Here is a 14,858-nt window from a genome sequence, read left to right on the forward strand (position 1 = left end):
TTCTCCAATGTATTTGTCTAAAGATTGTTTGCCACTGGAATTACGTTCACTTCCTGATACGCTTTGGGCTACAGGTCCAAATGATGTCGGCCTTTTGCAGATTCCACCGTATGTTGTTACGCTCAAATCAAATGCTATACTGCCTCGTATCCCACAATATAAGATCTCGAGTGATGGTGAGAGAGCTCTTTTAGCGATTGTCTATGATCTGGTTGAGAAGGGTGTAGTTGAGGAAACGAGAGGAAATGTGTGTAATAGCCCGTTTTTGCCTGTCCTTAAGCGTACTGATGCTTCCCAGCCGCCTGTGTACAGGTTTGTGATCGACCTTCGAGAGGTCAACAAGATTGTTGTGCCACAGTTTCCTGTTGTCCCTGATATCACTGCTTTGTTGACGTTGATTCCTGCTTCGGCAGCTTGGTTTTCTGTCATTGACCTGAAGAATGCTTTCTTCAGTATTCCGATTGCTGAGGAGAGTAGAGATATTTTTGGATTCTCTTTAGGAGGACGAAGCTTCCGGTTTAAGAGAGCGCCCCAAGGTTATTGTGAAAGTCCCTCCATCTATAGTCAGGCGTTGAAAACTCAGCTTGATGGTTTTGTGTTGCCTGTTGGTGCGACTCTTATTCAGTATGTCGATGATTTGTTGATTACTGCTGATGACAAGAAGATTTGTAAAGAGGCTACTCTTTCATTGTTGCGGTATTTGTCTGACCTTCATCATAAAGTGTCACCTTCAAAGTTGCAATATTGTCGCCAATAAGTAACCTACTTAGGTCATCTCTTGTCGATGGAGGGAAGGCGATTGACCCCAGAAAGAATTCAAGCGATTGCGCAAATGAGTGTGCCATCCACACAGAGAGAAGTTTGTGCTTTTTTGGGTATTACGTCGTATTGTAGAAGGTGGATCCCCAATTTTTCACTGTACGTGAAACCTCTGTTAGCATTGACTATGAAAGATACTCCGTATCCTCTTCCTTGGTCTGACGAATGTCAGAAAAGTTTTGCTGAATTACGTGATGCATTGTGTTCGGCTCCTGTGTTGGGTAATCCAGACTATAGTAAGCCTTTCACGTTGTATGTGCACGAGAGAGAAGGTTGTGCGTTGTCTGTGTTGACGCAGTGTTTTGGAGACAAGCAGCGTCCATGCGCGTATTTTTCAGCTACGTTAGACCCAGTTGCTAAAGCGTTGCCGAGTTGTCTGAGAGCTACAGCGGCAGCTGCTGTTTCTATCCGACAATCTGCTGGTTTGGTATTGGATAATACGTTGATTGTGATGGTTCCGCATGCAGTGGATACCTTATTAAACAGGACTAGACACAGCGCCTTACTAGTGCACGTCTTTCAGGTTACGAGTTGACACTGTTGGCTAGCCATGTTCATATCAAAAGATGTAATGTGTTGAATCCAGCTACGTTGTTGCCGATCTCTACAGAGACGGATGCTCAAGAACAGCATGATTGTTTTCTTCATACAGAAGAAGAAACGAAAGCTAGAGTTGATCTGAAAGATACTCCCCTTACGGATGTTGATGGTACGCTGCGGGTTGATGGTTCGTGTTTTAAGCTTCCGAATGGTGAAACGACTGCAGCGTATGCTATCACAACTTTACATACAGTTGTTGAGACAGCACGCATACCACAGAATTCTGCGCAAGCAGCAGAATTGATTGCACTGACTAGAGCATGTGTGTTGTCAGTGGAAAAGGAAGTGAATGTTTATACCGATAGCCAGTATGCGTTTGGTGTTGCTCACAGTTTTGGGCGTTTGTGGAGAGAACAAGGGTTCCTTACTTCCCATGGTACTAAAATTCAGCATGGGCAGTTAGTGAATGAACTTTTGGAATCTCTCACTCTCTCAAAGCAGATTGCAATTGTGCAGTGTAGTGAGCATAAGAAAGTTGTGGACGATGTTGGTCGAGGGAATGCGTTTGCAGATGAAGTTGCGAAGGAAACGGCGAAAGACATGATGAGCCGTATGTATGTTGCAGGCCCGGCAAGATGGGTTATGGCTGGTGGAATGTGTGAAGACACAATAGAAAGTGTGAAGATGATTCAGGCTGAAGCTACAGAGAAAGAAGTGAGTGTTTGGAGAGAGACTACGGGTATGTTGAATTCTACAGGTTGTTGGATTGAGTTGTCGGAGCACCAGCGATGGTTGTTGCCAGATGCGTATGTGCTCCCAGTGTATGTATGTATGTATTTTAATGCTTGTTAAGCACAAACTGTCACCCCAAGGGTATCCTGGCGCTGAGATCAGTTCAGCCATCTGGTGTAAACTTATTCTGCTCTTGGTAAAAGGTAAGTTTTAAGATCCCTTTTAAACGAAGTCAGATCTTGGCTGCTCCTAAGTGTCAAAAGAAGAGTGTTCCACATTGTGGCGGCAGTGAAACTAAAAGCACGGCCGCCCATTCTCACTCTATTTATCCTCGGGATTCTTACTAGAAACGCCGAGGCGGATCTCAAAGGTCTGGCAGCCTGGTACCATAAAAAAAGATTTTGCAACGGTATTGGTCCTTGACCATGCAACGCTCCAAAGGTCAGGCATAAGGCCTTATAGGAGATCCTCTGCTGGACTGGCAGCCAGTGTAGGACTGCCTGGGCACCGGAGGAAGAAGCCGATCGAGGAAGGGATACAGTGGTTACGATGGCTCATGGAATGGCTCATATTAGTTCGAAGGGAATATGTAAGTTGTTGGCCCCAGTTTGGCAGAATGCTGGAATTCCGAAATGTGCAGAAAATGTGGTGAAACATTGCATGATTTGTCTGAAGTATAATCCTGGTAAGAGAACTCCAACTCCAGCTGGTCATTTTGCTCCTCCGACGTATCCGTTTGAGGTGATACAGCTAGACTATATTCACATGGAGAGATGCAACAATCTGAAATACGTTCTTGTGGTTGTTTGCGCCTTTTCTAGATGGGTAGAGGCTTACCCCCTAAAGGATAATACTGCCTTGTCTACAGCCAAAGTTTTGCTGAGAGAGTACTTCCCTAGGTATGGATTGCCGAGAATTGTATGGTCGGACAATGGGAGTGAATTTGTGGGTCAAATCATGAAGGAAGTGTGTGCTGGTTTGGGAATAAATCAGAAGTTCCTTGCAGCAAATCACCCCCAGTCTGCTGGACTTGTTGAATGTTACAATGGTACCTTGAAGCTGAAATTAGCTAAGGTACAAGCGAGCACTGGTCTTACATGGCCGGATGCCTTGCTGTTGGCTCTTTTGTCAACAAGGACGACTGTGCATTCTCGAGTGGGACTTAGTCCGTATGAAATAGTTTTTGGTCGTCCAGCGAATGTTTGGGGTGTGCCTCGTCCGAAAGAATACAGCAGTATTGAGTACCCTATGTTGGTGGATTACTTACATGACTTGACTGCTAAATTACGTGTTCTCCACCAACAGGTCTATGACAGTTTGCCGACAGCTACTACAGATCCCGGACACTCCATCGAACCTGGGCACTATATTTTGATTAAGAACTTCCAGCGCACTAAGAATCTGGAACCGAGATGGACTGGTCCTTATTTGGTGTTGTTGGTTACTTGAACCGCTGTTAGAGTAGCAGGCAAAAAGAACTGGGTGCATGCCACCCATTGTAAAAAAGTTCCTTTGCCTTTACTGTATGATCAGTGGGTGAGTGATGGTATAGCTGATTCCGAATGTGAGCGAGTCCCTAGATTTGTTCCCTTTAGTGATGCTCATTTGACATGGACTCGGTCAGAACGCGAGGATGATGATGTTCTGCAAGCTGCTGTGCCTCCTCATTTGAAGATTGACACCACCAATCCGGAACTTTTGTTTCAAGACCAGACTGTGCCTGATAAAGAACGCTACGATTTCAGACCAAGAAAGCTTGTACATATGGAAAAATAAAGTGAAACTGGAATATTTTTTTAGATTGTGAATTTACACCTTGTCAGATCAAGAAACTTTTTTTGCTTTTTCCTTTTTCGAGTCACCATCCGGACTCCGCTGCAGGGTCACGGTAGGAAGTTCTTAAGGGGTGAACCGCGTAGTGACACAAGGTCCGTGGTCCAGGGTCGTTAGTACGATCTTGGCGCACACTTAAGTGAAGAAGGTAACGACTGTGAGCAGCACGTTAGAGGATGGAGTTTTTTGAGTCTGACCAGTGTTAGGAAAGTGGATTCTAAAGTCCGAATATGTATATTGGTTCGTAGCAAATGTTTTTTAATAATGTGTTTTCTAATGCTTTTAAATATTGCGTTAGCTTGTGTGGGTTTGATTTTCTATGCCACACAACAGCCGCTTACATCTACCTCCCAACCTACCCTTTCTTTTTCTACTGTTTCTCCGAAAGAGTTTCATACGTTGCCTGAACATGAACAGACAAGATGATCAGAATTTGTGAACAATTCGTTTATACAGATGTTACATCAGCATCAGTTAGTCATAAATACTACGAATTGTTGGGTGTGTGGTCTTATGCCACATACGACAGATAAGGGAATGCCATACTTGGTTTTGCCTTTTTCACCTAATGGGTCAGTTTGGGCACTCCAATCGATGTTTATCTATGCGAACGAAGCCTCTCCAGTGCGTTCTGTTAAGGATAACGTGAGTAAGAATGCTTTGATACGGGGAATAGTCGATATGATTAGAGATATTGACGCGCATAATGCTATCCCCAAAGATGAGGTACGAGCATATGTCGGTTGGAATAAGACGACATATAGTGTTAGTCTGACGGAGAAAGAGAGACAGAAAAGGTCTCCTCCGATTTGGATTGTACCCCACCGTGGTTATCTTTGCTTACAAGGTAATGGTCAGAATCGAGAGCTCAGCTTGGTTAGAGTCTGTGTGTTCACACATACGTTTATACGTCCCAGAAATCTCCTCCGTTCGTGCCAGCCAAAGGCACGTATTTTGTTTGTTATGACAGAGCATATACATGGTTGCCGTCTGATTTTTCGGGCACAAGTTATGTAGCGTTTTTGCTTCCCCCTACATACACAGCTGCTTTTGACTACCATAAGACAAGATTTGGTAAAGGTATTATCGATGCGAAAGATACTGTCGCACAAGAAGTTGGAGACTTCTTTAAGGGTTTCCTGCCCTTTTGGGGTCCTATGGCTAATAGTAGGAATATTCGTCAGCTTACGAGAGTGGTTGAGGCCACTATAAATGAGACTGCAGGTGCCCTTAGTAATATTACTGCTGAGCTTCAAGCGGATCGCCTTATGACATTACAGAACCGCTTTGTTTTAGATATTATACTGGCAGATAGAGGTGGAGTATGTAAATTGATTGGATCTAGTTGCTGCGTTTTCATACCAGATAATGCCCCGACGGTGTACCAAGCTATCCAGAAGTTGCATAAATCTGCTGAGTCTATACATGTGGACGAAGGTAACTGGTCGTTGATAGGATGGTTTTGGGAATTGCTGTCCAAATGGGGATGGAAGATTCTGATGTTTTTTGGAATGGTTTTAGCGATCCTTTTCTCTTGTTGCTTATGCATCCAGTGTGGTCCCGCCATTTGTGGCCTTTGTGCTACGATCTGTGTGAGAAGACCCATTTCGAGAGAAGTGATAGAGAATAAGATGATGTTGCAGCAACACCTTGATGATCTGATGAGAATAGATATAGACCTGGATTCAGATTGACGTGAGTTTGGGTTATTGCCTACGTAATGGCAAAAGGAGGGTCTGAGGTTCCGTGGTTTTCGGGACCGGACTCCATTTTGTTTTGCGTTGTTCGAGATGCCATTTTGTGTTGCCCTCACGTAGGCCTTGGAAGTAAACTAATGAACGAAGTTGCATGGGCCTCGTTGTTCATGTACATATTAACGTGGGCCTTTTCGGCTTTCGAGTGAACTGTAAGATGCTGACTCCTTCACCTGAAACTGACCCTTCCACGAAGCTAGTTTCGTTAGTTGATCTTATCTGGGAATCCAATTATTGTTCAGGATATCGTTAGTCGTTAGTTTCTTGCACATATCTTATCCTACACTATATCTGAATTGCTCTTTTCTTTATGTCTTTTCATTACATGGGTAGTGCTTTCAATTATGGGTTTGTCCGGCTTTTGGTAATCGAATTTGGGACAGTCCTAATAATTAAACTTGTGGGGTTGGTACAATGTAAAGTGAGCCTTTTGGAATGTGATAATGTATAGAAATGTGTTTCTATTGGTCAGAATTTGCCGCAATGGGTGTGCATTTGTAATGGGTTGAAACTGTGCATAAAAGAAGATGTCTTGCTCTATGAAAATTGAGCAGGTTCCCGAGTTGTACACCGTGTTGTATTGCTTGGTTCACTGTTACTAGCTGCAGCTAATACATTTAATCTCTGACACCACCTATAAGTATTCCGTGTCTCTGTTTGCCGGGACAGGGGAAACCCGAAGACTTTGGGCGTGTCCCTGACGCCGCTGGGTTCTAAGAAAACCCGGTTCTTCACCGTTGTTCATTGTTGTTTGGAATCACTACTGATGGGGTCCAGGGTCCATATGCCACCACACCACCCTTGCAGACGCACTACTCTGCAGCTCTAGAACCCGTTTTTAGACCGGGTTGGAATTATCACCGGTCCAGCGATCTCGCTCAGGCTTTATTATCTATTGTCAGCCCTGAAGAGTCACGGGTTACCGTCCAGGTGACGAAACACGTGTCGGCTGGTATTCATGTCTTGACACACTGCAGGACTTGTATAAACACTTTCTACCAAAGCATCCATTGGTGTCGACCTCTGTGATTTTAACATTGAGTATTACAGTTTGTACACTGACACTCTGATTCATCATCTCACGAGTGTGCCCAGGACTTTTTCGCAAACACAAGAGTGGGTCCGAACCCACATTACTGCAGGGGTTGCCCGGGTTTCCCCTGACCTGGTAACACCCTAACCTTACTAATTTTTCCTATACCGAACCGTTAATCAGCCTGAGCGCCATTCTTCCTACCTCCCCAAAACCCATTGCAGAACAATTATTAGTAATGGACTGTACCTTAATATGCAGAAGCAAAATCTCAACAAAATTCAAAAAGTGCTACAAAACGCTGCATATAGACTTCTGTTAGGTATTCCCAAATTCAGATCAGTTAATACTGATATTCAAAAACTTCGTTCGATACCTGTAAATCATTGGCTCAAAATAGCTACCAAACCAGTTCTACATGCATAGTAACAGTGAGCACCCATGTTGTGGTGAACATGCCAAACAAAGTCAATTAACAAACCTTTGCAGAACATAAGAGAATTTTTTTAGCTCTCTGCTCTGCTGTTTAATGGGCAAGTGTTTCTTATAATGTGAGATAATCTTGGAAAAGAAGGATTTTTAGGTTTCTTTTGAAGGACTTATCAGAGGGTTGGTCGTTATGGCACGCTGGGTTTATTTGCAAAGATGGCTTGTTTTAAGGTTCTAGTTTTTATGAAGGCTGCAGTTTCCACTCACAGAGAGTCTGTAGTTTGAAGCGAGCAGGAGTCTCCAAAGATGATTAGTTTGTGAATCGGGTATTTGTCTGAGCCATCATGCAAAGCCTTATGAATTATGCAAGTTAGCTTGTATGTGCTCCAGTCCTCAGTAGTGAGCCAGCTGGGGTGATGTGCTTGGAGATTATTGTGCCAGTGACTAAGGGGGCTGTAGAATTGAGGGCACCTTCAACGGGGTTGGTATATTCTTGGAATGCCAGTTAGTAGCAAGTCTCAGTCCATAATATATTTCTTCTTGCTTTATTCCATGAACTTTAGGTACACATCCATATTTCAATCTTCTTAACACATGTTGTCCAAGCCATAACCATGGCAACACGTGTTTCGTCTATCCGGCTGTATGCCATTGACTTCATCAGGGCTAGAACAAGAGCAAAGCAACTAAGTTACAATATGTTACTCCAGTTAGTAGCAAGTGGCTGTAGTCTAATTTAGGGAGCATTTTAAAGTGAACTACTGCTTTGAAGCTGACTGCTAGAATTGGTGGCTTGATTCCCTTGACGGAGCTACAGTGTTAATATGGGTGTGTAGATTTCTGTTTTTATTGAGTGCTACATCCAAGAATGTTGTCCTTTCTACACTGGATGGTTTACAGCCAAGTAGGATTTTCCAGGTGAGGGGAAGTGTTGGGGGAAATAAAGGGAACTCTATTTGTTTGGGATTGCCACAACTGTGATGCGATGGTGGAAGGTTTGTAGTCGCTACAAGTATTTAGCAAGATTCAGAGTTATGGTGTAATTGAACAATGAATAAAGCACTGTTATTGAATGAGGCGGGACTCACATGACTCCACATGTACAAAAGAAGACCCCCATATCTGGCCCTCGGCCAAATATGGGGGTCTCTCTTTGTATATGTGGAGTCACGTGAGTCCTGCCCCACTGAATAACAGTGTGTCTTTCAGGACACTATTTCGATTCAGCGTGCTGTTTTGGTCATTAGTACCCACATAGGTTGCCATCCAGTTCATCTAATATACTAATATTTCCATAAGAACTTTGTTCCCTTTGCCAGCAAAGTTTGAGGCCTATGCTCCAATTCTGATTTCAGGGGTAAATTTCAAACAGTGTGCAAACCTCCGTATGAACAGGGAGTCACTGATGCCAATGATTAACTACCACCCCAACAAGCCCACCCCATCCCACCTGTAACCAGCCCGGCTCGAGAGCAAACTTTCTTGGGATAGGGGTCGTAAGACCCCCAGCCGTATTTATTTTCACGCACACAAACAGATTTTTTAAACATCAAAATTTGCACAGTAACCACGTCATTTACATATTGTTTACAGATGAAAGTCTAACCCTAACAGAGACTCTAGTAAATGGGAGTCACCTAACCATAAATAGTTTGTTCATGTGCAACCAAACAACATATTCGTTCCTGAGTGAGATCATGACTAGTTTTGCGACCCTTCCTCTTAACCCCTCTCTCGTACTGGGAGCTCTCCCATACAGGGAGCTCTTACTCTTGTGCAGGGGGCCCGGCTGCCCTTAGGACACCTACCTGGGGTCCCCAAGTTCCTGGTCACCCAAAGGGCCTGTGCTAATTTGCCCCAACTGCCCCTGAGTGGGTGGTTAACAGGTAAGGATGTGTGTCAGTACCTGCCCCCAAACCCCTGCACCACTGCAACTTCTTTCTGACTTGCTGCCAGTACCCCTTTGAGGGTCCGGTTACGCTGATGTTGTTTTTGCAATAAAAGGATGCCGTAAAGGGACCAGAAGTGTTCCCACCAATCATGACCTCACCAGCCGCAGACCAGCTTAGATCCCCTACTATCTGACCCCTGTACTGTGCGAGTTGGCCTAGCCAGGCCAGCAAGTTCTCCAGAAACACTGAATTACCTTCCTGTGATACGTTTACACTATCCTGTACACTTTACGAGGACAGTAGACAAAAGAACAATGCATGTTAAAGTAATGTCCTACAATACAGGTAGTCGCTATGAGAGATAGCAAAAAAAACAATGATCGTGTGAATTTAGACATGAGAAGAGATTTCACTTCTTTTTTAAAAGAGGCAGTAGAGGGATTCAGTCTGGTGTCTGTGGAAGTGCATTCCAAATTGGTGGAGTGATACCAGAGAAGGCATGATTCTTTTTGGCAAATCTTTGAGGTTTCAGAAGGAGATAGCTGGCACTCCTGGAAGATCTGTTGCCGCATGATAGTACCAGTTTCTGGGCCAGATATCTTGGAGTATTGTGATCTAGGGCTTTATGAGTCATGCAGGCGATTTTTAATTGAATTCTTGCTTCGAAGGGTAGCCAGTTGAGGGCTCTATGGTCGGGGAAAATGTGGCAATTCTTTTGGAGCCTGTGATGAGCCTGGCCGCTGCATTGATTGAAGCTCTTAAAGGGGCGGTTGTAGATCTGGGGAGTCCACAGAGGGTTGCACTACCATATTCTAGTCTCAGTATTACTAGTGCTTGGACTGCTAGTTTGAGGTCCTTTGCGGGGAGGAAGGGTTTTAATTTTCTCAAGGTGTTCATCTGACAATTTGCTCCTTTTGTTGCGGCACTGATGTGTTTCTGCATGTTTAGATTTCTGTCCAGAGTTACTCCTTGCGATTTTGCTGAGTCAATTATGAGAGGTTGGCAGTTGAGCGCTGTTAATTGTTTAAGCCATTCTTGTATGCTGGACTAGCCACAGTCCCTGCACCCGGTGAGCTATAAAAACCTCTAAATTCCCCATTGGACAGCACTCATTCCCTAGGGCCCTGTGCAGCGGAAATGATCTTGTCTACCACTTTGGTTGGTCTTAGAGCCGGTAATGGTGACTGCCAAGGAACCATCTGCCCATTGAATATCCGCTAGCTTTTAACCACCACCCTTAGTGCCCCACCGAATTCCAGGGACAAAGCTGCCCTGAAAAGGCGAACCTCCAGCTTGACCAGTTTAGCCAGTTTCAACATGCCTATTGGGCGCCTCGAGTCCTACCCTCCAATCTCTGCCAGCCCTTCAGTGCCCTTTATACCAGGAAAACATTTGTCCCATCTACGTGCCCAAGCATCATTGCAAAGAAGGAAATTGCCACAGTGTGCCACCTAGCATATGACACGAGTAGCACTTCCCCTCTTAAGGCCTCAAGAAATGCAATTATGGACTCAGGAGAAAACAATTCCCCACCCCCTTGCTTTCCTGAAACCTACCATACGTGCAAGATGCCCCCTCATACGCAAAACTTGTCCTGGGCATTAAGCTGGTGCCACAAAGTTTGGTAGGCAGGGGCACCAAGCCGCCATAGTTGGCCTGGGAATGGTGAAGGGAACTCCACTGCTTCTGGGTGATGGTACCTGAAGGCCTGCATCTTAAAATAAGACAGAGCATCTGCGGCATTGTTCAATAAGTGAGGCACATGTTTGGATTTAAAATTGTCATTCAGCCTCAAACAGAGGAGCATGATTTCCTTCAACAGTCTCAAGATCATGTTACGCTTGGCTGCTTGTTGGCTAATGCATTCCACTACAGTCTTGCTGTCTTACCAGAATACCACAGATTGATTGCGGAATTGCTCTGGCCAGATTGTGAGGTCCACCAGGATGGGGAGGAGCTCCAAGAAACCAATGTTTGACACCAGCCTAGACTCCACCCAATCTCTTGGACACTGTTGAGCACACCAAGATGCACCTAAGATGGCGCCAAAACCCACGCTGCCTGCATAATCTGTAAAAAAAAAGAACTCCCTATTGGTCTTCGCGGGGCTTGGCCATACCACGGACCCATTGAAATCCCTTGAAAATGCCTCCCAGATTCTCATGTCTTGCCGAACTTCACTTAAAAAACCTAGTATGATGGTGTCTCAGCTTAAGGAAGGATATGGCCTGCGGAATTGACCTGAAAAATGGGCGACCCATAGCTACGCTACATAGATCAAAATTCAACTGCCCAACCACCACCTGTAACTGATGCCATATCACTTTCTTGGCCCCCAAACATTCCTCCAATGCCCTTGAAAACACCTTAACTTTCTCCTAGGGAAGGCTAATCGTGCCTGCTCTGGAATCCAGTTCTATCCTAAGGAATTCAATTGTTGTAACTGGCCCAAACGTCTTTGCCTGCGCTAAAGGTACCTCGAACATTCCGATCAGGTCCTGAAAAGCTTCTAAGGCCTTCCAACATTTCAAACAGGAAATCATCTAGATAATGCAGTACCCACTGGTGACCCAATCGCTGCCAGAATACCCACTCCAAAAAAGTGCAAAACGTCTCAAAGTAAGCACAGGAAACTGAACAGCCCATGGGCATACATTTGTCAAAATAGAAAGTACACTCAAATTGGAACCCCAGTAAAAGGAAGTCATCAGGTTGCACCAGTGGCAGCCTAAAAGAGATTCTATATTCTCTTTTGCTAACAATGTGCCAGGTCCCAGCTCCTGGAGCATGGTAATTGCCTGATCTAGTGAGGCATACTTGACTGAGTACAGTGCCCCTTCAATAGATTCATTGACCAACTGACCTCTAGGTGCTAACATGTTATGGATTAGGCAGTACTCCCTTTGTTCTTTCTTCGGGACTACCCCTAAAGGGGAACATACAAAATTATCTAGCGGGATGGAATTGAATGGACCTGCCACCCTTCCTAGCTTCATTTGCTTCAAAGTCTTATTCCTGGCAATGCTAGGATTAGCACACAGTGACTACTGATTTTTGCAATAGGTCAGTCCCACACAACCTTCAGCCAGGATCCTGAAACCATTCCTAAAGCGGTCATGCAATGGTTGTACTGCTGCTGTAATGATTCAACCACGTCACCACTGCCTGCCAATTAACCGTTTAGTGTGCCTTGACCAGTAGTTGGTGTTCGATCTTGCTTTTTGGGACCCCTATCCTTTTACTTTTTAAAACACTTGGACTCTGGGTATGAGGGTAGGCCACATAAAGAACAGCAAAGCTTTAATTTTGCACATTTTGGGGCTCGGGAACAGGATCTCTTGTTAAAGTCCCAGCATGACCCCTTTTTCACTTCTCCACTGTGTGAGCTGCTGCTCCTGGAACTGCCCAAAAGGGTTGACTTGAGGCAGCATCAGGCCTCTGCACCTTCATGAAGCTCGGCCAAGTGTTTCCATCAATCTGGTCCCATGCTAATGTAGGTCTAGTAGCCTTTATCCTCCTAAATATCTTGTTGAAATTACTCCTGGAGGTCCCTCCAAACTCATCATGCACACATACTATCATATTCTGGTAGCACGCTAGCAGTGATCCCAGGGTTGGGAATTGCTCACCTATAATTGCCTGAAAAATCGTGACGCCCTTCACCCACTTCAACAATTTTGCCTTATATCTCTTCCCGTAAGACCAATGTCCACAATTCCTAGAATGTGAGTATTCCTTACACTCTTTGCTTTCTTCCCGCTCTGGCCTATCTGCGATTAGCTTGTACACATCGACAGATTTGTCCTTCCAAATTGACTTCTTCACCGCTGTTGGCACGTGTCTGCCTAACTGATCGTGCTCTGAATGCATGTCCCCCAGCCCAATGCTCGCAATCCTACCTTCCATAACCAAAACAACACACTAGCCAAGTTCGCGAATAAGTCCGGATGTCCTCCGTCACCTGTTTGCGTGACCCCAATCGCCATGCAACTATTGCCATTCTGAACAATGCTACTGTTCACCGCAAGCGCTATCACTACAGGTGACCTACCCTGACCTTCAACACCACCTACATTGCAAACAGCACAACCTCAGGAGTCACATCTGACCCCCATAATTACTTGCCCCCTGTTCCCTACCACGTTTGTTCACTGGCGTAAACGCTGCCCTTGGAGGAACTCCTGGCCTCCTAAGCCTCTGCACCGGAGCTGCTGGCTCTAGAGTCTGTGGGCCCTATGTATGCAAAAGAGCCAGAACCTCGTCTATCGAATCCATCCTGTGCATCATCTCCTACATATGAACCCCAGTACGGGTGCGCTTGGCACCCTTCTTAGCTTCATCTGGCATCCTCACAACAATATCTAGTTATTTACCATGCAATGAAAAATAAACCCCTTGCCCAACAGTGAACCTGGTGCTAATAAAGGTACAATGTGAACACCTGGCCGGCAAAAATGCCGAAACAACCACCCTACCTGCATGGCTTCAGAGAGAACCTGCAAATTCAATAGACTTTTAAAATACAAAAGGAGAGACTATCAGCCTGATTCATGAAGCTAAATGCGCTCGCAAAAGGGCCAGATTCTCAGAATCTGGCCCTTTGCGAGTGCAATTTTTGCATTTGGGATTCATCATCCCAAATGCAAAAATCGCTAATAAAGAATTAGCAAATATGCGAGGATTAGCATTTAAGGAATCTCTATTAGAGATTCCTTAAATGCTATTCATGACACATTTAAAAATTGCGATTTTGCAATTTTGGGCCGCTATTTACCGAGAGGTCAGACCTCTCGGTAAATAGCAAAAACTTAGAAAAATGCTTTTAAAAGCATTTTTCTAAGTTGCATGTTGCACACACACATGCCCCTTGGACATGTGTGTGCGCAACACCTGTTTCAATTTGCATTTCAGGGGTGCTACAGGGTGTCCTTTGGACACCCCTGGCACCCTTTCAATCGGTATCTTATTTGCGAGTAGCAAATTGCTACTCGCAAATAAGGAATACTCCTTATTCATTCCGACGGGCCTTTTGGCCCATAGGAATGAATGGGGAGTTATTCCTTATTTGCGATTAGCAATTTGCTACTCGCAAATAAGGAATGTGTAGGAATCGCTATTTATTTAGCAATTCCTACATGAATACCGTTTTGCGAGTCCTTAATAGCGATTCGCTATGATTCGCTATTAGGGGCTCGCAAAACGGCCCGTTGATGAATCAGGCTGATAATTCCTTCACTAAAACACCCTGTGAGTCAGGATGAAAGTAGCTCAAATCCCAGCCCTGCAGACACTGTAATTACAGCAAGCAGCCTACGCACAAGCCAAGTAACCCAGCAATATCACTTAAGATAACGCCACTGTAATTAGAGCATGCGGCCTACACACAAGTCAAATAACTCCAGCAATATCTCTAAAGATAACACTCTCAGCACCCAGAGCACACAACAGGTAAATAAACCTCAAAGTCAGGGTCTCACTGCATCCCTCTGCTACCCCAGTACCTGCCACAGCCTCGCGAGCCCTCCAAAACTGCCACAGAGGGATAAATAAGCCAAATAAATCCTGGGTTGGGCGAGAATCAGATGTTCAGCCCATGCGACTCCCAGAGATTTGTCGGGGAGAGGCCGGCAGCGCTGTGGCCTCTGTGGTCCTGCTGAAATATGGGCAGGGTGTGGGCATCCTGAAGCTAGTGGCAGAGGAGCAGTTATCCATTCACGGTGGTGAGCGGGCAGCAAAGAGACCCACTCGCCATCTCGCATCGCCTTGTAAGAGGCGGGGCCACCGCACTCAAGCACGTTCTGACACCGAAGCAACTTAGTGATTCTG

This window comes from Lissotriton helveticus, chromosome 5_1, assembly GCF_964261635.1.
Source record: "Lissotriton helveticus chromosome 5_1, aLisHel1.1, whole genome shotgun sequence".
Taxonomy (NCBI): domain Eukaryota; kingdom Metazoa; phylum Chordata; class Amphibia; order Caudata; family Salamandridae; genus Lissotriton; species Lissotriton helveticus.